Source organism: Physeter macrocephalus, chromosome 21 (genome assembly GCF_002837175.3).
Source record: "Physeter macrocephalus isolate SW-GA chromosome 21, ASM283717v5, whole genome shotgun sequence".
Taxonomy (NCBI): domain Eukaryota; kingdom Metazoa; phylum Chordata; class Mammalia; order Artiodactyla; family Physeteridae; genus Physeter; species Physeter macrocephalus.
The window spans coordinates 62,326,261-62,352,562 of record NC_041234.1 but is presented as its reverse complement, the minus strand read 5'-3'; the positions used below and the strand labels follow the sequence as shown (position 1 = coordinate 62,352,562).

Here is a 26,302-nt window from a genome sequence, read left to right as displayed (position 1 = left end):
ACTCAATTTCATTCCTTTTTATGGCTGAGTAATATCCCATTGTATATATGTGCCAAATCTTCTTTATCCATTCATCTGTTGATGGACACTTAGGTTGCTTCCATGTTCTGGTTATTGTAAATAGTGCTGCAGTAAACACTGTGGTACATGTCTCTTTTTGAATTATGGTTTTCTCAGGGTATATGCCCAGTAGTGGGATTGCTGGGTCATATGGTAGTTCTACTTTTAGTTTTTTAAGGAACCTCCATACTGTTCTCCATAGTGGCTGTATCAATTTATATTCCCACCAACAGGGCAAGAGGGTTCCCTTTTCTCCACACCTTCTCCAGCATTTATTGTTTGTAGATTTTTAATGATGGCCATTCTGACCACTGTGAGGTGATACCTCTTTGTGGTTTTGATTTGCATTTCTCTAATGATTAGTGATGTTGAGCATCCTTTCATATGTGAACTCAAAATGGATTAAAGACCTAAAATATAAGGCCAGACACTGTAAAACTCTTAGAGGAAAGAAGCAACTGACAAAGGATTAATCTCCAAAATATACAAGCAGCTCATGTAGCCCAATATCAAAAAAATAAACAACCTAATCCAAAAATGGGTGGAAGACCTAAATAGACATTTCTCCAAAGAAGATATACAGATTGTGTATTTTCTTAAGTCAAGTGACAATCTGTTTCAAGCAAATGATTTGATTTGGAAATTAGAAGTCAACATAAACTATGTTGTGCACAAACTCCAAGGCATCTCCTTTCATTCTAGCCCATTTTTGCAACAGGAAGAGTTTCTCTCTAAAGAGTCACTAAAGATAGGAGGGAAGTCAGTGAGACTTGGTGCTCAACAAGCAGCGGTGGGCACAGACAGCGACAGCTACAGCAGGTCCATGTGGCAGTAATACAAGAAGTAGGCTGTGCGCTCAGTAGTGGGCTTCAGCACTTGGTATTGGTTAATCACCTTGACCATCTGTTTGTTGATGCACAGCCAGCTGTTCAGACCAACCTGGCCATGTTGTAGTGGCCACCAGTGTTGCTGCTGCTGTGGTGGTAGACCACTGCAAATAGCCTATAGGCTCTGTGACATTTAAAATTCTTATTTTTTAACCCCTGGAGAAGGCAGTCCTTTATTAATTTCCAAGTCCACAGGATATCCAGTATTTTTTATAAGCTTCTGACTTCCACCAGTCTTCTCATAAACAAACCATTTCAGGTGCAACACGAGAAAAAGAGGGAGTTTTTCCAAGTAACTCTTCAACTGATCTCAACCTCTTGTTTGATTTTGGTGGTATAACCCTGGACAGATTCTCTTGTCACCAAGCTTTCCAATGCATCCTGGACAGTGTGTATCTTGTCCGACTGGATATCCAGCTGCAACGTGAAGAACGGCTGCAGGGTGGAAGACTCTTCTGAACTCTGCTGGTAAACCACAGACCTGATGTGTTCACCAAAAATGCCAGTGATTGGGGTCTGGACAAAATCTGCCTGGTGAAAGACCAAGGTCTTATTTCAGGGGCCAACTTGCTCCTATTAGTCCTCACTTCCTTTGCCTGGTTCTTCCTGCTCGTATTTTTTCACTGAGTGGCTTTTGGGTCCATTGGAAATAGTAAGTTTTTCATTATTTGCTGAGAGAAATTTCTTTAGGTTCAGTATTTCTTCATAAAGTCCATTTAGAATGAAGCCTAAGTACTCCTCAGCATCTTTTTGGTGACCCTTTTCAGAAAGGCTCGACTTGATAACTGTCAGGAGTCTATAAGTATACGTTGGATCAAAGGCAGCTCCAGGGCGGTTATCCTTCATGATCCCCAAGAGATTGTCTGGGTTTTGGAGGCACTGGCATATTAGTAAACTTATTCTTTAGCCGAACAAAGCTATTTATCATGCGTGCGGATATACAAGGCCTCTGCACTTTTGAATACAGAGGAATGAACTTCATCAGGTGGTACATCAGAGGGCAAGCAACCAATGTCTGTAGTGTAGCATTAATGTAGCCCCAGTTTCCTTTATTGATCAACCTGCAGGGTTGCAATGACACTGGTTTAGGAATCAAGGTTACGTTCTCCAGTAACTCTGCAGTCTTTATGGCTACAGGATCCTCTGAAACTGGAACCAGCCCTTTCTTGACTTCAACCTGCTTTTCAGAGACCAGGGTAGAAGTGGTGGGAGGGGAATACTTAGTTTCCATGGAAACCACAGACGAGTAGGGAGAGGGGAGGGGAGGGGGTAGGAGGAAGAGGACTTAGAATCCTGAAAAAGACTGGCCCACGACTTTGCAGACCAACTGGTGGGAGCAGGGCCTACCACAGAGGTCCGGGCATCTGCAGGAGGGGAGGTGCTCTTAGCTTTCACAGAGTCCGTGTCCGAGCTTGCACAGTGTGCAACTCCACCCTGTTGGCAGCTGTGCCCTCAACCAAGGATTCAAGTATTTGTCTGTTGGCACCTCCAAGGTTCTCAGTAGTATCAGCCCCAGCCTAAGGCTGAGCCACAGCTGTCCTCAAAAGGGTGTCCCTGGCAACCTCTGCAGGGTGGCAAGATTGTTCAAGGTCTTCCCCACGGCAGGCAGCCCTCAGGCCGCCCCTGCAGTCCTGGCCCCGCTGATGAAGGCTCTGGGAAAGAACCACTAGGCACAGCATCACTGCCAAAGTCTGTGGCATCCTGGGGGCTGCCACAAGTTCTGGGTGTCCCCGACAGGGGCACATCACCCATCAACTTTGCATCCTCTGTACCTACATTGTTCTGGACTCTGGGATTGACATGGCCATTGACCAGGGCTTCTGTGGAAGTACTATACTCGCTGCCATCTTTCAAGTAACTCTACCCAGGTGGACTTTTTTTGTTTTTGTTTTCTTTTTATGCTCCCTTTGTCCAAGACCACCCAAGATGCCATCATTTTCTAAAACTTCCACCTCCACGTTAGTGCTGCCATCCAGAGCAAGGGAAGAGCCTGGGTACTGGTAGTTGGTGGAGCTACAGTTCACTTCTGTATCTATGTCATCAGGGATCTTTTGGGAAGCTGTGCAATAAGGATAAATTTAGGAGCCTAAGGATTCAATGTGCTTGAAATATTGTATGTAGCTGGGAGTTCTCAGCAAAGTGTCAGTGGGTTCAGTTACTTCATTAACACCAAATTCAATTCGCTAATAGTCTTCTCCATTAGGTAGTTCATCAGCAGCTTGTGCACCAGGCAGAACTGCTCCACCACATAGACGATGCTCAACCAAAGAGCAAGGAGTCACAAAGAACTGATGGAATTCATCAGGGCTAAAATCTCCAAAAATATACTGTGTGTTGTGGAGGGCCATGGCAGCCTGTTTCAATGAGCCTCGGTGCTCGACTGACTCCTCACGCTGCTTCCCTTCTAAATCAAATTTTGATTTGTATATATTCTCACTAAATTGTTATAGAACAAAAGAAACATTTGCATGCAATAAGTGTTTATGGAATAAATGAAGAGGAGGAAGAGGATGGAAAAATATTAAAGCAAGACAAGTGGAAATCAAGGATGTTCACAAGAGAGTAGAGTTCTATAATTTTATAGACACAAAAGAACTAAGGTACATTTTATTCCACCCATTCATTTAGAAATAAGCACTGAGTCTCTAGATGTTAACATTTCCCTTTTTTCAATAATGAAAGGAATCTGCATTGTATATTGCAGTAAAAATAACAAATCTATAATGAAGATCTTCAATGAGAAATCATGGAAACTGGACAGTTTACTGTCTGCTCTTACTTTTTTTAGTAAGGATTTTTATTTTAATTAGGAAAGGAAGTCTGTATGCCTGGGTTTCTATTGGCCTCAATCATAATTTCCAACTGTATCTATTCACAGATGACTACATATTGTCCTCTATCTGAACAGAAGGAAAAGATGTATGCTGTCCCTTGACATACTATTCATTACAGTGAAAAGTAAGTAAGAACTATTTCATCTTCAGAGTATTTTTCTATGACATTAAAATTGAAACAATATTAAAGTCACATTACAGATCTTTATTACATTAAAAACCTGTAATAGAAGATAAACAGTAATAACACATTTTTTGCTTTACTCTAATGCAGTAATAATGGTGTCAAGTTAAATAAAAATATTCACTAAAATAAACATTTGAGTTACAAACTTAAGAGTTTGCTAACATTACTAGAAGCAAGTGAAATAAATTTCAAGGTCTTAAATTGTGAAGGAAAGGCTGTGAGTTTAATTGCACTCCATAGTAGTATGAATTTCCTCTTTCCCTTAGGACTGTAAGGGGAAATCAGTAAATTGATGGGTAATCCAAATCAAAGTTCATCAAAACTCAGGGCCTTTGTTACATGTACAGCAAGGACTACTAAAATCATATAGCATAATTTACCTGTGTGATTAGTGGCACAGAAGTGGTGTACCATACAGGGAAAGGCCAAAATACATGCTGTAACAAAGTTGGTGGTGCTTCTAGGTAAAACAGGTAAACACATACTACCCTTTCTCTCTCACACAACACAATGATACCTAGACAGAAATCATGATGTAGCTCTTTGAGAATTCTGAATAGTCTATTAGCAGGAGGATAGAGTAAGAACATCAGAATTCAAAGTACTACTGATCTGGTAGTAGGTTTGCACAATTTCCCCTCCAGTATCTTCTAGCTTGACCTCAACATAGCCTGAAACATATAAATGGGCACTGGTGCAGACAGAGAGGGAAATAGGAGAAGCCCTCTGCTTCTGGCTTAAGGAGCAGGAAAGGGAACTCCTACCATTCAGAGATCATGGAAATCCTTGATTTTTTTGCTTTTGTTTTTTGTTGCTTTGTTTTCCTTTCTTCAATCCCTTATGTCCTAGCTCTCAATCTGTAGTGTGGAAACAAGAGTACAGGAAGTTCCCCTTCTGATCAGAGGAGATCTGGTACCAAGAAAGTGGGGCCAAGCCCACTGATTTTTTTTTTTTTATTTCTGACTCCCCACCATTTGAAAATGAACACAGGCACAGGAATGGAAGTGCACAATATAGTGAAGTAACTAAGTCTCAAATATCTGTCCAAAGGTCTGAAAAGAGGAGACCCAAAGAACTTGAAATCACAGGAGAAATCAAGAAGAGGGAGGCACACAAGACACTGAGCCTATAAAATAATTTATGAAATCCTGGTATCAATTCTGAACTGTGCGTGCATGGGGATCTGATCTTATTCTGCATACCAAAGACTTTGAGAAATAAACTAAATGAAACCACTGCCAAGCACCAGAATGTCCTAGGTAATGCACACAAATGATAGATTTGAAAATCACTGCACAGACTTTTAACAATTACATTGAAAGCACAACACACACAGTGTGGATGAGAAGTTGTGGCCTGAACATAAAAAGGTCATTTCCTTGATAAAACAAAATATCAACATTCTGCACAGGCAACATTCTGCAGGCTTTAAACAAGTCCTAAAATCTAAAATAATATTCAAATTATATAGAATAAAATCCATAGTTATTAGATACACAAGAACCAGGAAAGACTGAGCTTGCATGGAAGAAATAATCAATAAGAGATGAATTCTAGAACAGTGATGTTCGGAGCTCTGCAGCACTGCTCCCAGGGGGAAAAGATAATTGGTAAGAATTATTTGAAACCAAAAATTTTAAGTCTGTAGAAATAGTCCCAATTAAATACAGCAAAAGAAGAAACATTTATCCCCCCAAAAATATACAAAATCCCAATAAGAACAGCAAGAGTCAGTGACACTTGAGCCAGGAAACCCTCTCTCCCTCCTCTCTGCTTCAATTCAGCAGGACAGGAGCTCCACTATGAGCAGGTGTGACCAAAAACACAGGGTCGTCTCTTCCCCCAGATCCCAATTAAGGGCTATGATATCTCTGAAGATGGAAAAACATTTCTCATCCTCCTCAGTTCCATGTTGCAAAAGCTCTATTACATTCTGAGTGTTCTAGGTCTCTCTTCCTCCACCTAGCCACAATTTACAAGGCAGAAGCTCTAACAAGGTGCAGCAGAACAGAAACAGTGCAGCCCAGATCACTTTTGTCCCAGCTCATTCAAAGGATGAAGGTTCTATCTTGGGAAAGGCAAGCCAAGAAGAGCAGAAGTTACTGCTATGTGAAGCAGGGGTGTCATTCTGAGAAAAGTGAGCCACCTCCCTGTCCCCAAATCCAGAGAAATGGTGCACAATTGTTTACTGGAGAGACAGAGGTGGGTCATAATAACAGAAAACTAAGAAGCTCTTCCCAAGGGAACTGACTTTATTTGGAAGAGTTTTGGAAATTTCAAACTTCATGGTGTTGTTGAATATAATGGATATTTTAGATGTAAGCAATAAAGAGGAGGCTAATAACTCCATGAGAATAACCAGTTAAACCACAGGCCAGCTAGCTGACCAGAGAAAACCAGGGAAAGAAACAATTAAGAAGATCCCTCCTGGGGTCAGAACAAACCTCAAAGAATAGCTTATAAAATCAACCCCTACAAAGTGGCCAGAATATAATTGTGCAGACTATATGTAGTATTTATACCCCCAATGCATTGTCAAAAAATAAGAGAAAAATCAGCTGGTTATGACTCAGGGCTAAGGGCTGGGTGAGATATCAACAGAGGCAAACAGCTTGACAGAGATATCAGAGAAAGTGACAGTCAAAGAGAACCATGATAAAACCTTGTCATCCCACAGTGACTGTATTTATGCTAAAGGCTGTGCCCTCTGAGCAGTGATAAAATAGACATTTTTAAAAATGTTACTCGTAATAGAGAGGGACATTTTATAATAATAATGGTCAATAAATCACAAAGATATAATGATTATAGATATATGTGCACCTACAAACAGAGCTCCAAAATGCATAGTGCAAAGCCTGAAATAATAATTGTAAAAATAGATAATTCAGATCATAGTTGGAGACTTCAGTAATCTACTTACAATAACAGATAGAACAACTAGGTAGTAGGTCAACAAGGAAATACAAGATTTGAACAATACTACAAAGCAAGTAGACCTAAATGACATCTGTAGAATATGACACCCAAAACAGGCAGAAAACATTCTCCTCAAGTACATAGAACATTCTCCAGGATAGACCATATGCTAGGCGTAAAACAAACATCAGTAAATTTAAAAGAATTGAAAACATGCAAGTTTTATTTTCTGAACACAGTATAAATAATTAGAAATTAATAAAATGAAGGGGACTTCCCTGGTGGTGCAGTAGTTAAGAATCTGCCTGCCAATGCAGGGGACATGGGTTTGAGCCCTGGTCCGGGAAGATCCCACATGCCACGGAGCAACTAAGCCCATGTGTCACAACTACTGAGCCCACGTGCCACAACTACTGAAGCCCATGCACCTAGAGCTCATGCTCCGCAACAAGAGAAGCCACCACAGTGAGAAGCCCATGTACCGCAACATAGAGTAGCCCCCATTTGCTGCAGCTAGGGAAAGCCTGTGCCCAGCAATGAAAACCCAACACAGCCAAAAATGAAAGAAAGAAAGAAAGAAAGAAAGAAAGAAAGAAAGAAAGAAAGAAAGAAAGAAAGAAAGAAAGAAAGAAAGAAAGAAAGAAAGAAAGAAAGAAAGAAAGAAAGAAAGAAAGAAAGAAAGAAAGAAAGAAAGAAAGAAAGAAAGAAAGAAAGAAAGAAAGAAAGAAAGAAAGAAAGAAAGAAAGAAAGAAAGAAAGAAAGAAAGAAAGAAAGAAAGAAAGAAAGAAAGAAAGAAAGAAAGAAAGAAAGAAAGAAAGAAAGAAAGAAAGAAAGAAAGAAAGAAAGAAAGAAAGAAAGAAAGAAAGAAAGAAAGAAAGAAAGAAAGAAAGAAAGAAAGAAAGAAAGAAAGAAAGAAAGAAAGAAAGAAAGAAAGAAAGAAAGAAAGAAAGAAAGAAAGAAAGAAAGAAAGAAAGAAAGAAAGAAAGAAAGAAAAAGAAAGAAAGAAATTTTAAAAATAAATAAATAAATAAAATGAAGAAGTCTGGGGAATTCACAAATATGAGGTAACTAAAAAACATGCTCCTAAATTACCAATGGTTGAAACACAAGATCACAAGGAAAATTAGAAAGTAGTTTGAGATGAATGAAATGAAGACACAACATAGGAAAACTTATTGAATGTAGCTAAAAAAGTGCTTAAAGGGAAATTTGTAGATGTAAATGACTATATTAAATATGAAGATGGAAATACACCCCATGTTCATGGATTAGAAGACTTAATATTAAGATGGCAATACACCCCAAAGCAGTCTATAGATTCAATGCAACCCCTATAAATATGCCAACAGCTCTTTTTTTTTTCTGCAGAAATGGAAAATACAATCCTAAAATTCATATGGAATTGCAAAGGGCTCCAAATAGAAAAAAACAATAACAAAGTTGAAGAACTCAAACTTACCAATTTCAAAACTTACTACAGCATTGTAGTAATCAAGACAGTGTGGCACTTCCTTAAGGATAAATATCTAGATCAATGGAATAGAATTAAGAATCCAGAAATAACCCACACATCTATGATCACAAGGGTGAAGAGACCATTCAGTGGGGAAAGAATAGTCTGTTCAACAAATGATGCTAGTACAACAGGAGCTAACTATAAAACTTTTAGAATAAATTATAAAGGTAAACCTTTATGATCTTGGATTTGGCAACAGTTTCATAGATATGACACTGAAAGCACAAGGAACAAAAGGAAAAACTATGTAAATTGGAACTTATTAAGTTAAACATTTTTGTGCATCAAACACTATCAAAACAGTGAAAAGACAAACCACTGAACAGGAAAAAATATTTACAAATCATATCTGATATGATTCTAGTATCCAGAATATGTAAATATTCTTACAACCAAAAAACAGACAAGCAATTAAATAATGGGCAAAGGAGATGAGTAGACATTTCTCCAAAGAAGATATACTAACAGCCAAATAGGACATGAAAAGTTACTCAATGTCATTAGTCATTAGTGAAATGCAACTCAAAACCACAAAGAGATACCACTACACACCCATGAAGATGACCATATGGAAAAAAAAAAAAGTAAGTATTGGGGAGGATGTGGAGGAATTAGAACACATATACATTGCTGGTAGGATTGTAAGATGGTGCAATCACTGTGGAAAACAGTTTGGTGGTTCCTGGAAAAGTTAAACATAGAATTACCATCTGAGTGAGAAATTCCACTCCTAGGTCTATACCATAATTGAAAACAGGTCTTAAAGCAAAAACCTGTACACTAACGTTCATAGCAGCACTATACACAGTAGTGAAAAGATGGAAATAACCCAAATGTCCATCAGCTGATAAATGGATAAACAAAATGTGGTATATCTATAAAAATAAAAAATAGAAAATAATAGACATAGAAAATAATAAATATTAATACATGCTACACCATAGATGAACCTTGAAAATATTATGCTAGTGAAAGAAGCCAGATGCAAACAGCCACATATTGTATGATTCTTTTCACATAAAATATCCAGTACAGGCAAATCCACAGAGAAAGAAAGCAGAATAGTGGCTGCCAGGGGCTGGGAGAGGGAGTATGAAAAGTGACTGTTTAATGGGTAAGGTATCACTTTGGGATGATGAAAAAATTCTGGAGCAACATAGTGATTGTACAATGCTGTGGCTGTACATAATGTTCCTGAATTGTACACTTTATAATGGTTTAAATGGTAAAATATTTTTGCCTTTAAAAAATTATTTTCATTTACTTGGATCCCTCAAAAGCTTTAACTAAAATGTTCATTTTGTTAACCCAGTGTAGACCCAGCCCTACATCCACAAATTCACCAAATTAGAAAAGAATGGCTAGATCCCATGATTGAGCATAAACACTGCAATGGTATTAACCCAAGTTTTTAGTAGGCTTTTTCTCGCCTTCATACACTAATTTTCTACTTCTGTGTTTATGGTATTACGGTAAGTGTGTTGTTTTTTGTAATCTTAACTTGTACTTAGCAGTAGATATATATAAATAACAAATTCAAATAAAAATAGAAAAGTTGAATCTTTGAGGTAGAGAATAAAAGGGAACATGGATAGTTCCTCCTTCTAAACTTTATGTTATGTGTACTTTTCTACACAAAAAATCTCAAAACAACAACCTAACCTTCTGCCTTATGAAAACAGAAATAAAAGAAGAGAAAACTCAACCCAAAGCAAGTAGAAGAAAAAAAATGGTAAAGTTTATAGGGGAAATAAGTGAAATAGAGAATAGAAATCAATAAATAAAATCAAGGAAACCAGAAGTTGTTTCTTTGAAAGATCAACAAAATTGACAAACTGTTAGATAGACAGACAAAAAGAGAGAGATGATTCAATTGACTTAAATCAGAAATAAAAAAGAAGACATTACTAAAGACCTTACAGAAATAAAAAAAGATTATAAGCCTGGTGGAATGGACAAAATCCTAGAAACAGAAACAAACTATCAAAATTGACTCAAGAAGAAATAGAAAGTGTGAATAGATCTATCACAAGAAAAGAAATGAAATAAACTTACCACAAAGAAAAGCCCTAAACCCAATAGCATCCATGGAGAATTCTACCAAGCTTTTAAAAAAGAATTAACACAATCCTTCACAAACACTTTACAGAAATAGAAGAGGAGGGAACAATTCCCAGCTCTTCATCTGAGGAAAGTTTTATCCTGATTTAAGTAAATCGAATGCCAAAATCAAAGATATCACAAGAAAAGAAAACTATAAAACAATTTATCCTATGAATCTAGATGAAAAAATCCTCAGTGAAATACTAGCAAACCAAATTCAGCAACATATAAAAAGCAGTATACACCAAGACCAATTGAGATTTATCTGAGGAATTCAAGAATGTCTTAATATAGAAAATCGATTAATGTAATATACCATATTAATAGAATAAAGGGTCCAAACCATATTATCGTATCAATAGAATCCAAAAAATCTGACCAAATACAACACTCTTTCTTAGTAAAAAAAAAAAAATACTCCACAACTGGGAATAAAGGGAACTTAACTTGATAAAGGGCATATACAAAATCTCACAGAACATCATAGTTAATGCTTTGCCCCTAAGATCATGAAAAAGAAAAGGATGCCTGCTATTGCCACCTCTGTTGAAAAGTGTACTGGAGGTTCAAGCTATAGGAATTAGTGAAGTAAATAAAATAAAAAGCTATGAGATTGGAAAGGAAGACATAAAACTATCTCTACTTGTGTATCACATGATATTGTATATAGAAAATCTTAAGAAATTCAATTTTAAAAGCTATTGAATTAATAAAGTAGATTAACAAGGTTGCAGAATACAAAGTCATTATATAAAATAATTGTATTTCTATAAACACCTAAAGATAACACAATGAAATTGAAATGACTATTAATTTACAATAATATCAAAAGAAATACAATATTTAGGAATAAATTTAACAAAAGAAGTGAAAAATGAATACTCTGAAAACTAAAACACAACTCATTAATTAAAAGGCAAATAGCCCAATTAAAAAATGGGCAAGGGCTTCCCTGGTGGCTCAGTGGTTGAGAATCTGCCTGCTAATGCAGGGGACACGGGTTTGAGCCCTGGTCTGGGAAGATCCCACATGCCGCAGAGCAACTAGGCCCGTGAGCCACAACTACTGAGCCTGCACATCTGGAGCCTGTGCTCCGCAGCAAGAGAGGCTGCGATAGTGAGAGGCCTGCACACCACGATGAAGAGTGGCCCCCGCTTGCCACAACTAGAAAAAGCCCTTGCACAGAAATGAAGACCCAACATGGCAAAAATAAATAAATTAATTAATAAACTCCTACCCCCAACATCTTCTTAAAAAAAAAACATATGGACAAAGGATCTGAATCAACCCTTCTCTAATGAATTATATACAAATAGCCAATAAACACATGAAAACATGTTTAGTATAAGTATCCATCAGGGGAATGCAAGTTAAAACCATAATGAAAGATGTTGAATATACAGACTTACAGCTTACTAGAACAGAGGCCTAGAAAAAGAATTTTACTATTAGAGCCAATACCAAGGTAGAAAACTTAAACTGTAATTGACAAATTGCCAAAGGCTCAAAGTAGACAAGCTTGAGAGTTAAAAATGTCAGGGAGGGCCAGTCTTAGAGGGTCCCCCACACTTTTAGGTGTTTTACCTCCAGGAGACCTACCAGTTCCTCATAGTGAAGATCAGAGAAAAATCGCCTAGTACTTTTGGCAGGAAGAGGGGGAATGTAGCCATTTTTAAATATACCCAGAGCATTCTGTTCTTCTAATAAAAAATGACCTCAGGGAGACTATATTACCAGAGCCCAACTGACTGGAGTTTTACTGGAAACTAACTGACCCGGAGAAGGGAAAAACCTAACTCCAGATACCTCTGAAAAGTCTCCATGTCTAGACAATATTTAAGATGTAGGCTCTAGGGAAACCCAAGGTCCACAGGAGACAAAAACAAGGAAAATAGAGACAATTTTAGCTTCTTACACCTACAGAGATAGCAAACATTAAACACAGGCTAGCAACCATCCAGATAAAAATAAAACCTCACACTAAAAGGCCTATTTATCTAAATTCCTTTATCCAGTACATCTTGTCCAGCTTGCAACAAAACATCACAAGACACAATAAAAGACAAAACAAAAACAAACAAACAAAAAACAGTTTAAACAGACAGAGCAAACATCAGAACCAGACTCAGATATGGCAGAGATTTAACAATTATCAGACTGAGAATTAAAAATAACCATGATTCATATGCTAAGGATACTAATAGACAAAGTAGACAACATGCAATTAAAGGTGAATTGATGTAGGCAAAGAGATGGAAACTCAAGAAATATGCGAAATGAAATGCTAGAAAGTTTTTAAAAACTGTAACAAAATGATGAATACCTTTGATACGATCATCTATAGACTGGAAACAAAGAAAGAAAGGATAAGTGAGCATGAATAATGGTCAATATGGACTTTGAAAACCTAAAATCAAAGAGAAAAAAGAATGAAGAAGATGGAACAAAATATCAAAGAACTGTGGGAAAACTACAAACGTTGTAACATATGTTTCATGGAAATATCAGAAAGAGAAGAAAAAAGACAGAGAGAGAAGAAATATTTGAAGTAATAATGAAATTATTATTGTAGACACCAAATTATAGATCCAGGGAGCTCAGAAAACAAGAAGCACTATATATATATGTATGTGTGTATGTATATATATATATATATATATATATACATACACACACACACACACATACACACACACACACACACACAGAGTTGACCCTTGAAGAACATGGGTTTGAACTGCACAGGTACACTTGTATGTGGACTTTTTTCAATAAATACTGCAGTACTACATGATCTCTTGTTGGTTGAATCCATGGATTCAGAAACAGGGATACAGAAAGCTGACTATAAAGTTTTATCCATATTTTCAACTGTGTGTGGGGAGTCATACCCATAACCCCCATGTTGTTCAAGGGTCAACTGTATGTATAACTATAACTAGGCATATCATATTCAAACTAGAGAAAATCAAAAACAGAGAAAATCATAAATTAAAGAAGTAGGTGGATAAAACCATACTTATAGAGGAGCAAGGACAAGAGTTATATAGGATTTTTTTCTCCAAAAACCAGCAAGCAAGAAGACAGTGAAGTGTAATTTTTAAAGTGTTGAAAGAAAAGGAAAACACCAACCAACAATTCTTTACTCCGTGGCATTATCCTTCAAAAGTAAAGGAGAAATAAAGATTTGTTAGACAAACAAAAATGGAGGGGATTTTTTACTAGTAGACTAGCCATGCAAAAAATGTTAAAAGAAGCTCTTCAGAAAGAAGGAAAATGATATATATCTAAAATCTGGAACTATATAAAGAAAGGAAGAGCATTAGACAAGGAATAAATGAAGGTAAAATGAAATATTTTATTTTCTTCATTTTTAATTGATTTAGCAGTTAGCAGTATGTTCAAAATAGTAATACCAATGATGCACTTGGCAACTTATAATATAAGGATAGGCAAAAATGAATGAGGGCAATATTGTAAGGGAGAGAAGAGAGGAATTGGGAATATTCTGTTATAAGGTAATTGCACTAACTGTAAAATTTTGGATGTAGTATTATTTGAGAATGGACTTGGATTAGTCATAAATGTATATTGCAAACTCTAGGGCAACCACAAAAAATAGCAAAATAAGAATATAATTGGAATGCTAAAAAAGAAGATAAAATGGATTCATGTACAATGCTCAGTTAAAATCAGAGGCAGAAAAAGAGTAGGAATCAAAAGCAGACACAAAAAACAAGGACAATGAATAGAAAAAAGCTACAAAAAAAAGAAAAAAGCTACAAATACAATAGGTATTAATCCAACTATATCAATAATCACTTTAAATGTCAATGGTCTAAATACCCCAATTAAAAGGCAGAGACTATCAGAGTGTATTAAAAACACCTAATTATATGTTATTCATAAGAAACCAACTTTAAATATAAAGACACAGATAGATTTAAAATAAAGGGATGGAAAAAGACATATCATGCTAATACCAATCAAAAGAAAGCCGAAGTTGTTTTCTTAATTTCAGACAAAACAGACTTCAGAGCAAGGAAAATTCTTAGGAATAAAGAAGGCGCTGCATGATGATAAAGGGGTCAATTCTCCAAGAAAGTCTTAATTCTTAAGGTGAATGTGCCTAACAATAAAGCATCAACATACATGAGGCAAAAGCTAATAGAACTTCAAGTAGAAAAAAAATAATCCACGCTTATAGTTGGAGACTTCAACACCCATCTATCAGTAATTGACAGATCCAGCAGGCAGAAAATCAGTAAGGACAGAGTTGAACTGAATAGCACCATCAATCATCTAGATCTAGTTTACATTTACAAATTCTTCATCCAACAACAGAAGAATACATGTTCTTCTCAAACTACTTTGAACATTCTCCAAGACTGACCACATTTCGGTCCATAAAACATGCTGTTACAAATTTAAAGGACTAAAAATCATACAAAGTATGCTCTCAGATCGCAATGAAAATAAACTAGAAATTAATAATAGAAAGATACTTGGAAAGCAGCCACATATAGACATTAAATAGCATACTTTTATGTAACACGTGGATCAGAAAGAATTTCAAGATAAATTTAAAGTATTTTGAACTGAATGAAAATGAAAATACAATTTATCAAAATCTGTGGAGTGTGATGACTGCAGGACTTGGAGGGAAATCCATGAAATTGCATTAGTATATTACAAAAGAGAAAGACATAAAATGAATTATTCAAGCTTTCATCTTAGGAAACTAAAAAAAGGAAAATCAAATTAAATCCAAAGAAAGCAGAAGAAAATTAATAATAAAATTACAGCAAAAATCAGTGAAATTGAAAACAGAAAATCAGTGAAACCAAAAACCAATTATTGGAAAAGGTTTATTAAATTTATAAAACTTCTAACCTGCCTAACTAAGCAAAAAAATGAGAGAATTAAATTACTAATATCATAAATGAAAGAGGGGCCATTATTGCTGATCCTATAAACATTAAAAACTAATAAAGAAATATTGAGGGCTTCCCTGGTGACACAGTGGTTGAGAATCTGCCTGCCGATGCAGGGGACACAGGTTCGTGCCCCGGTCTGGCAAGATCCCACATGCCACGGAGCGGCTGGGTCCGTGAGCCATGGCCTCTGAGCCTGCGCTTCCGGGACCTGCACATCCAGAGCCTGTGCTCTGCAGCGGGAGAGGCCACAACAGTGAGAGGCCCGCGTACCGTGGGGAAAAAAAAAAAGAAATATTGAAAATTACTATGTTTGCAAATTTGATAACATAAGTGAAACGGAAAAATTCCTAGAAAGACAGAAATTACTGAAAGCAAAAAAAGTGAAAATAAACAAACGGGACTACATCAAACTTAAAAGGTTTTCCACAGCAAAGATAACCATCAAAAAAATGAAAAGACAATCTACTGAATGGGAGAAGTTATTTGCCAATGATATATCTGATATGGAGTTAATAACAAAAATATATAGAAAACACAACTAAATATCAAAAAAACCCCATTAAAATAGGATTTTAAAATGGGCAAAGGACCCAAATAGACATTTCTCTGAAGAAGACATACGAATGGCCAACAGTCACATGAAAAGATGCTCAACATCACTAACCATCAAAGAAACACAAATCAAAACCATGAGCTATCACTTCACACCTGTCAGAATAGCTATTGTCAAAAATACAACAAATAATAAGTTGGCAAGGATGTATAGAAAAGGGAACCTTCGTGAACTATCAGTGGGAATGTAAGTTCATGCAGCCACTATGGAAAACAGTATGGACATTCTTCAAAAAATTAAAAATAGGACTTCCCACAAGACAGCAATACCACTTCTGGGTATTTACCCAAAGAAAACAAAAACACTTAATTGAAAAAAATACATGTACCATTATGTTAATTGCAGCATTATTTACAAGAGCCAAGATATGGAAGCAACCTAAGCCAAGATATGGAAGGCAACCTATGATTAGCAACATAATCAATAGATGAATGGATAAAGAAGATATGGTATATTACTCAATGGAATATTACTCAGCCATAAAATGGAATGAAATCTTGACATTTGTGACAACACAGGTGGATCTAGAGGGTATTATGCTAAATGAAATAAGTCAGAAAGAAAAAGACAAAATCTGTATTTCACTTATATGTGGAATCTAAAAAACACAAAACAAATGAACAAATATAACAAAATGGAACAGACTCATAAATACAGAAAACAGACTGGTGGTTGCCAGAGGGGAGGGAAGTGGAGGGTTGGATGAAATAGGAGAAGGAGATTAAGAGGTACATACTGGAATTATAAAATAAATAAGTCACAGGGATGTTATATACAACATAAGGAATATAGTCAGTAATATTGGAATAATTTTGTATCGTTACTAGACTTATCATGGTCATCATTTTGTAACATAGTTAAATGTCAAAACATTATGTTTTACACCTGAACCTAACATAATTTTGTACATCAACTATACTTCAATAAACAAATAAATAAGAAATAGATAATAGGCTCATATCTTTTTAAAAATTTAATCAATACTTAATAAACTTCAAAATCAGAAAGCACAAGGCCCAATTGTTACACTAGTGAATAAAACCAAACATTTAAAGAAGAAACTATGCCAATTCTTTACAATATCTTACAGAAAATAGATGCAGAGGGAATACTTACTAACTCATTCTTTGAGGCCAGCATTACACTGATACCAAATATTTTCTTTTATTAAAAGAAACAAAAACTACAGATGAATATCTCTCATAAACATAGATACAAATGTCCTTAACAAAATATTAGTAAATTGAGTCCAACAATTTATAAAAAGTTATACACCATGATCAAATGAGATTTCTTACAGGTATGCAAGTTTGCCTCAGCATATGAGAATTAGTGAATGTAATTTTCACATCAAGAGGATAAAGAAGAAAAGTCATGTGATTATATAAATATATTCAGAAAAAGCATTTGACAAAATCTAACACATATTCTTGACAGAAACTCTCAATAAGGTAGAAATAGATGGGAACTTCCTCAACTTGATATAGAACATCACAAAAATTCTACAGTTAACATCATAATTAATGGTTATAAACTAAGTGCTTTTCTGCTTAAATAAAGAATAAGCCAATGAAAACACACCCATGGACAGACACCAGCCTCAGGAACACCACAGCCATGCAGCCTGCCATGGCAGGACCCAGCACACCCAACAGCAGACTGGCACCAGCCATCGAACCCCCACCCTGACCTCATTCCTGACAATCAGATGTCAAGCACCAGCTCTGGGACACGTTGGGCCCCTCAGTCAGTGGCCCATGGAATTCAGCCCCAACCACCAATGAGCAAACTCCAGCTTCAGGACCCCCAGTGACCTGCAGCCCATGACCCCAGGCCAAGCTATGCCTACCAGTGAGCTGGCACTAGCCCCAGCACCACCTGGACCAGGTGACAAAAGAAAATGAAAACACAACAATCCAAAATCTGTGAGATGCAACAAAAGCAGTTTTAAGAGGGAAGTTTATAATGATACAGTCCTTCTCAAGAAAGAAGAAAAGACCCAAACAACCTAACTTTACACCTAAAAGACTAGAAAAGGAAGAAAAAACAAAGCCTAAAGTTTGTAGAAGGAAAGAAATCATAAAGACCAGAGCAGAAATAAATGAAATAGACACCAAAAACAACACCCCAGAATAGATTAATGGAACTAACAGTTGGTTATTTGAAAAGATGAACAGAATTGATAAATCTTTAGCCAGACTCATTAAGAAAAAAGAGAGCTCAAATCAATAAAATCAGAAATGAAAATGAAGTTACAACCAACACCACAGAAATACAAAGGATCAAAAGAGATTACTATAAACAACTATATACCAATAAAATGGACAACCTAGAAGAAATGGACAAATTCCTAGAAATGTACAATCTCCCAACACTGAACCAAGAAATATAGGACATGAACAGAACAATAAACAGGATGAAATTGAAAATAAAAAATCTCTCCATGAAAAAAAGTCCAGGACCAGATGGCCTCACAGGTGAATTCTACCAAACACTTTGAGAAGAGTTAACATCTATCCTTCTCAAACTATTCCAAAAAGTTGCAAAGGAAAGAATGCTTCCAAACTCATTCTACAAGGCCAGAAACATCCTGATACCAAAACCAAACTTATCACAAAAGAAGAAAATTACAGGCCAATATCACTGATAAATATAGATGCAAAATTGCACAAAAAGTATTAGCAAACCAAATTCAACAATACACGAAAAGGATTATACAACATGAACAAGTGGGATTTATTGGAGGAATGCAAGAATGGTTCAATATCCACAAATCAATCAATGTGATACACTACATTAACAAAAGGAAGGATAAAAATGATATGGTCACATCAAAAGATTCAGAAAAAGCTTTTGACAAAATTCAACATCCATTTATAATAAAAATGTAGGTATAGAAACAACATACTTTGGCATAATAAAGGCCATATATGGTAAGTTCACAGGAAACACCATCTTAACAATGAAAAGCTGAAAGCATTTCCTCTAAGATCAGGAACAAGACAAGGATGTCCACTCTCACAACTTTTATTCAACATAGTATTGGAAGCCTTAACAATCAAACAAGAAAAATAAATAAAAGGAATCCAAATTGGAAAGGAAAAGGTAAAATCATCACTGTTTGCAGATGACATGATATAATACATAGAAAATCCAAAAGGCACCACCAAAATACTACTAGAGATCATCAATGAATTCAAAAAAGTTGTAAGATAAAAAATTAATATACAGAAATCTGTCACATTTCTATACACTAACAATGAACTATGAGACAGATAAATTATGAAAATGATCCCATTTACAATTGCATCAAAAAGAATAAAATATCTAGGAATAAATCTAACTGAAGTGGTGCAAAACCTGACATGAGAAAACTATAAGACGCTAATGAACAAAATTTAAAATGACACAAACAGATGGAAATATATATGGTGTTCATGGATTGGAAGAATTAATATTGTTAAAATGACCATACTACCAAAGGCAATCCACAGATTCAGTACAATCCCTATCAAAATACCAATGGCATTTATCACAGAACCAGAAAAAATAATTCTAAAATTGTGTGGAAAAAAAAGACACCAAATAGCAAAAACAATCTTGAGAAAGAAGAACAGAACTGGGGGTATCATTCTCCCTGAGCTCAGACTATATTACAAAGCTACAATTATCAAAACAGCATGGTACTGGCACAAAAGCAGACACATAGATAAATGGACCAAAATAAAGAGCCAAAATTAAACCCATGCACTTGTGGTCAATTAGTCGATAACAAAGGAGGTAAGAATATACAATACGGAAAGACAGTCTCTTCAACAAGTGGTACTGGGGAAACTAGACAGCTATATTTAAAAGAATGAAATTGGAACATTTTCTTACACCATGCACCAAAAAAAAAATACCTCAAAATGGGTTACAGGCATAAATGTAAGACTGGAACATAAAGTTCCTAGAAGAAAACATAGGCAGAACACTCTGTGGCATAAATCACACCAATAATTTTTTTGGACCTGTCTCCCAAGGCAAAGGAAACAAAAGAAAAACTAAACAAATGGGACCTAATTAAATTTAAAAGCTTTTTCCACAGCACAGGAAACCACTGACAAAACAAAAAGCCAAACTATGAATGGGAAAAAATATTTGCAAATGACATGACTGATAATGGGCTTATTTCCAAAATATATAAACATCTCATGCAACTCAATATCAAAAAAACAAACAATCCAACTAATAAATGGCCAGAAGACCTGAATACATATTTTTCCAGAGAAGAAATATAGATGGTCAACAGGTACATTAAAAGATGCTCAACACTACTAATCATCAGAGAAATGCAAATCAAAACCACAATGAGATATCATCTCACACCTGTCAGAACGGTTATTATGAAAAAGACCACAAATAACAAATGTTGGAGAGGATGTGGAGAATAGGGTGCTCTAGAAGGCTGGTAGTGGCAATGTAAATTGGTGCAGCCACTGTGGAAAACATTATGAAGTTTGCTCAAAAAGCCAAAAATAGAACTACCACATGATTCAGCAATTCCACTCCTGGATGGCTTATCCAAAGAAAATGGAAACACTAACTTGAAAGGATACATGCACATGCACCCCAATGTTCATTGCAGCAATGTTTACAATAGTCAAGACATGGAAGCTATCTAAATGTCCATAAACAGAAGAATGGATAAAGAAGATGTGGTACATATATACAATGGAATATTACTCAGCCATTACAAAGAATGAAATAATGCCATTTGCAGCAACATGGACGGACCTGGGGATTATCATACTAAGTAAGTCAGAAAGAGAAAGAAAAATATCATATAATATCATTTATATGCAGAATCTAGAAAAAAATGATACAAATTAATTTATTTACAAAACAGAAACAGACTCACAGACTTAGAGAATAAACTTATGGTTACAGGGGGGAAGGGTGGGAGACCAGGGGGAAGGGTGTGGTGGGGGGGAGGGATAGACTGGGAGTTTGGGATTGACATGTACACACTGCTATAGTTAAATAGATAACCAGCCAGTGGGACCCAGGACCTGTCTCCGGTGACCCAGAATGGTACAGACAGCTTTGACCACTAGGACTTCCACTAGCAGTCCCCAGGATTTGCCCATGCTATCCCAGGAGGGCACAGAGAGATTCAGTGACTGGGAAATCCGTCAGTGGGTGCCAGGACCTGACCTGCTGTACTGGGAGTGTGCAGATAGCTCTTGCTACTAGGAAATCTGCCAGTGGGTGCCAGGACCTGCCCTGATGTCCCAGGAGGGCACAGAGAGCTTCTCCAACTAGGAATTCCACCAGCGGGCCACAGGACCCATCCCTGCTGTCACAGAAGGGTGCACACAGCTCCAGCCACTAGCAATTCTGCCAGCATCAGAGAAATGCAAATCAAAACCACAATGAGATATCATCTCACACCTGTCAGAACGGTTATTATGAAAAAGACCACAAATAACAAATGTTGGAGAGGATGTGGAGAATAGGGTGCTCTAGAAGGCTGGTAGTGGCAATGTAAATTGGTGCAGCCACTGTGGAAAACATTATGAAGTTTGCTCAAAAAGCCAAAAATAGAACTACCACATGATTCAGCAATTCCACTCCTGGATGGCTTATCCAAAGAAAATGGAAACACTAACTTGAAAGGATACATGCACATGCACCCCAATGTTCATTGCAGCAATGTTTACAATAGTCAAGACATGGAAGCTATCTAAATGTCCATAAACAGAAGAATGGATAAAGAAGATGTGGTACATATATACAATGGAATATTACTCAGCCATTACAAAGAATGAAATAATGCCATTTGCAGCAACATGGACGGACCTGGGGATTATCATACTAAGTAAGTCAGAAAGAGAAAGAAAAATATCATATAATATCATTTATATGCAGAATCTAGAAAAAAATGATACAAATTAATTTATTTACAAAACAGAAACAGACTCACAGACTTAGAGAATAAACTTATGGTTACAGGGGGGAAGGGTGGGAGACCAGGGGGAAGGGTGTGGTGGGGGGGAGGGATAGACTGGGAGTTTGGGATTGACATGTACACACTGCTATAGTTAAATAGATAACCAGCCAGTGGGACCCAGGACCTGTCTCCGGTGACCCAGAATGGTACAGACAGCTTTGACCACTAGGACTTCCACTAGCAGTCCCCAGGATTTGCCCATGCTATCCCAGGAGGGCACAGAGAGATTCAGTGACTGGGAAATCCGTCAGTGGGTGCCAGGACCTGACCTGCTGTACTGGGAGTGTGCAGATAGCTCTTGCTACTAGGAAATCTGCCAGTGGGTGCCAGGACCTGCCCTGATGTCCCAGGAGGGCACAGAGAGCTTCTCCAACTAGGAATTCCACCAGCGGGCCACAGGACCCATCCCTGCTGTCACAGAAGGGTGCACACAGCTCCAGCCACTAGCAATTCTGCCAGCAGGCCACAGGATCCTCCTCCACTGACCAGGAAGGGCGTGGAAAGCTCCTGCCTCTAGGAATCCCGCCAGTGGGCTCCAGGACTTGCCCACGCTGTCCAGGGAGAGTGCAGAGAGCTTCCATGACTAGGAAATCCATCAGTGGGTCCCAGAACCTGAACTGCTGTCCCAGAAGTTCATGGATACCATCCCCACTAGAAAATCCACCAGTGGGTGCTGGGACCTGCACGTGCTGTCTTGGCAGGGCACAGATAGCTACCTCCACAAGGAAATATGCCCAGAAGAGGTGCTGAAACCACAGCTGAGCCCCTTGAGCTGTGTGACTAAGAAAGAAGAGCTGAAATCTTTGCTCGCGGCTGCACAAACTGCAGAGTCACACCTCTGTTGACAGCTTCCTAAATTCAGTGCCTGCAAGACATCCAAAATGATAACAAGTGCTTCAGCAGCTCAGATGGGTCTGGCTTAGCAGCTGTGAGCTTTGTGGGCACAGACCCACAGGGGTTGCACAAGACCAGTACCTGGGCTTCCTCCATAGCTCTGACACTGGGTCCAGGTGCACAACTACTGCAGTCCTGGGACCTGACCTCAGTGGATCTGTGCTAGTGGCCTTGTGAAACAATGCCTGAAAGTCACCAGGTCTAATTGCCAGCATACCCACAGTTAAGGCAGGACCGAGAGCAATGCAAACAGCAGTGAACTTTGTGAGCCCACACAACAGGCGAAAGGGGACACAACAGAGCACATTCACAGATGAACAGCTCCAGAGGAGGGATACTCAGTGACTTATCTCCCACTGGGAGTGCTCCAATCCTGCTTACCTCACACTGCATATCAGAATCACAGCTAAGAAACAGATCTGGGGGCCTCTACTCCAACAAACAGGGAGCAGACCCCACCCCTGACAGGGCAGTGAAAACTGCAGAGCAAAGGGGAGGCTCAACTCAATGCCTAAGGCAGGCTCTTGTCTCTACAACACCAATCAAACCCCTTTCAAGGGGTAATGGCACAAGCCTCTGGACCAACCTCACCCACCAGAGGGCAGACACCAGAAGAAAGAGGAAATACGATCCTGTAGCCTGTGGAAAGGAGACCTCAAACACAGTAAATCTGACAAAATGAGATGACAAATAAATATTTTGAAGATGAAGGTGCAAGATAAAAACCTACAAGAACAACTAAATGAAGAGGAGATAGGCAATCTACCTGAAAAAGAATTCAGAGTCATGATAGTAAACATGATCCAAGACCTCAGAAAAAGAATGGAGATAGGGATCATGAAGATACAAGAAAAGTGTAACAAAGACCTAGAATAACTAAAGAACAAACAGAGTTGAACAATACAAGAACTGAAATGAAAAATACACTAGAAGGAAGCAATATGAGAATAACTGAAGCAGAAGAATGGATAAGTGACCTGGAAGACAAAATGGTGGAAATCTCTGCTGCAAAACAGAATAAAAAAAGAAGAATGAAAAGAAATGAGGACAGTCACAGAGATATCTGGGACAACATTAAACGCACCAAAATTCGAATTATCAGGTTCCAAGAGAAGAGAGAAAGGGCCTGAGAAAATATTGGAAGAGATTATACTGGAAAACTTCCATAACATGGGAAAGGAAATAGTCACCCAACTCCAGGAAGCACAGAGAGTCCCATACAGGATGAAACCAAGGAGGAACACACCGAGACACATATCAATCAAACTAACAAAAGTGAGATACAAAGAAAAAATATTAAAAGCAGCAAGGGAAAAGCAACAAATAACACACAAGGGAATCTGCATAAAGCTGATTTTTCAGCAGAAACTCTACAGGCTACAAGGGAGTGGCAGGGTATATTTTAAATGAAGAAAGGGAAAAAATTACAACCAAGATTACTCTACCAAGCGAAGCTTTCATTCGAATTCAAAGGAGAAATCAAAAGGTTTACAGGCAAGTAAAACTAAGAGAATTCAGCACCACCAAATAAGCTTTAAAACAATTGCTAAGGGACCTTTTCTAGGCAGGAAACAAAAGAGAAGAGAACAAAAGAGGAAGGACAGAAAAAAGACCTACAAGAACAAACCCAAAACAATTAAGAAAATGGCAATAGGAACATACATATCAATAATTACCTTAAATATAAATGGAATAAATGCACCAACCAAAAGACATAGACTGGCTGAATGGATACAGAAACAATACCCATATATATGCTGTCTTCAGGAGAACCACTTCAGACCTAGGGACACATACAGACTGAATGTGAGAGTATGGAAAAAGACACTCCATGGTAATGGAAATCAAAAGAAAGCTGGAGTAGCAATACTCATATCACACAAAATAGACTTTAAAATAAAGACTGTTACAAGAGACAAGGAAGGAGACTGCATAATGATCAAGAGATCAATCCAAGAAAAACACATAACTATTGTAAATAAAGGAGCACATCAATATATAAGGCAAAGGCTAACAGCCATAAAAGGCAAAATCAACAGTAACAAAAAAATATTGGGGGACTTTAACACCTCTCTTATACCAATGGACAGGTCATCCAGAGAAAAATTAATAAGGAAACACAAGACTTAAATGACATATTAGACCACATAGACTTAATCAACATTTGTACAATTTTCCATCCTAAAGCAGCAGAATACACTTTCTTATCAAGTGTACATGGAAGATTCTCCAGGATGGATCACAACCTGGAACACAAATCAAGCCTCGGTAAACTTAAGAAAATTGAAATCATATCAAGCACGTTTTCTGACCAGAATGGTATTTGATTAGAAATCAATTACAGGAAAAATCTGTCAAAAACGCAAACACATGGAGGCTAAAATACATGTTACTAAATAACCAATGGATCACTGAAAAAATCAAAGAGAAAATCAAAAAATACCTAGAGACAAATGACAATGAAAACACGACAATCCAAAACTTGTGGGATGCAGGAAAAGCAGTTCTAAGAGGGACGTTTATAGCAATACAATCTTACCTCAAGAAACAAGAAAAATCTCAAATAAACAAGCTAACCTTATACCTAGAGCAATTAGAGAAAGAAGAACAATGCAAAGTTAGTAGAAGGAAAGAAATCATAAAGAGATCAGAGCAGAAATAAATGAAATAGAGATAAAGAAAACAATAGCAAAGATCAAGGAAACTAAAAGCTGGTTCTTTGAGAACATAAACAAAATTGATAAACCATTAGCCAGACTCATCAAGATAAAAAGGGAGAGGACTCAAATCAGTAAAATTAGAAATGAAAAAGGAGAAGTTACAAATGACACTGCAGAAATACAAAGGATCCTAAGAGACTACTACAAACAACTATATGCCAATAAATTGGAAAACCTGGAGGAAATGGACAAATTCTTAGAATGATACAACCTTCCATGACTGAACCAGGATGAAATAGAAAATACGAACAGACCAAACACAAGTAATGAAATTGAAACTGTGATTCAAAATCTTCCAACAAATGAAAGTCCAGGACCAGATGTCTTCATAGGAAATTCTATCAAACATTTACAGAAGAGCTAACAGCTATCCTTCTCAAACTCTTCCAAAACATTACAGAGGAAAGAACACTCCCAAGCTCATTCTATGAGGTCACAATCTCCCTGACACCAAAGACAGACAAAGATACCACACACAGACACACACAAAAAATTACAGACCAATATCACTGAGGAACATAGATGCAAAAACCCTCAACAAAATACTAGCAAACAGAATCCAACACATTAACAGTATCATACAAAACGATGAAGTGGGATTAATCGCAGGGATGCAAGGATTCTTCAATATATGCAAATT

The 26,302-nt window shown here is 37.2% G+C and overlaps 1 protein-coding gene and 1 pseudogene across 1 annotated transcript in view; both read right to left on the bottom strand.

Moving 5' to 3' along the window:
* Positions 1-26,302, bottom strand: part of DACH2 (dachshund family transcription factor 2) — a 658,986-nt gene that overhangs the window by 268,460 nt on the left and 364,224 nt on the right. The gene's annotated exons all lie outside the window — the stretch shown is intronic.
* Positions 871-3,295, bottom strand: LOC102978214 (ubiquitin carboxyl-terminal hydrolase 10-like; annotated as a pseudogene).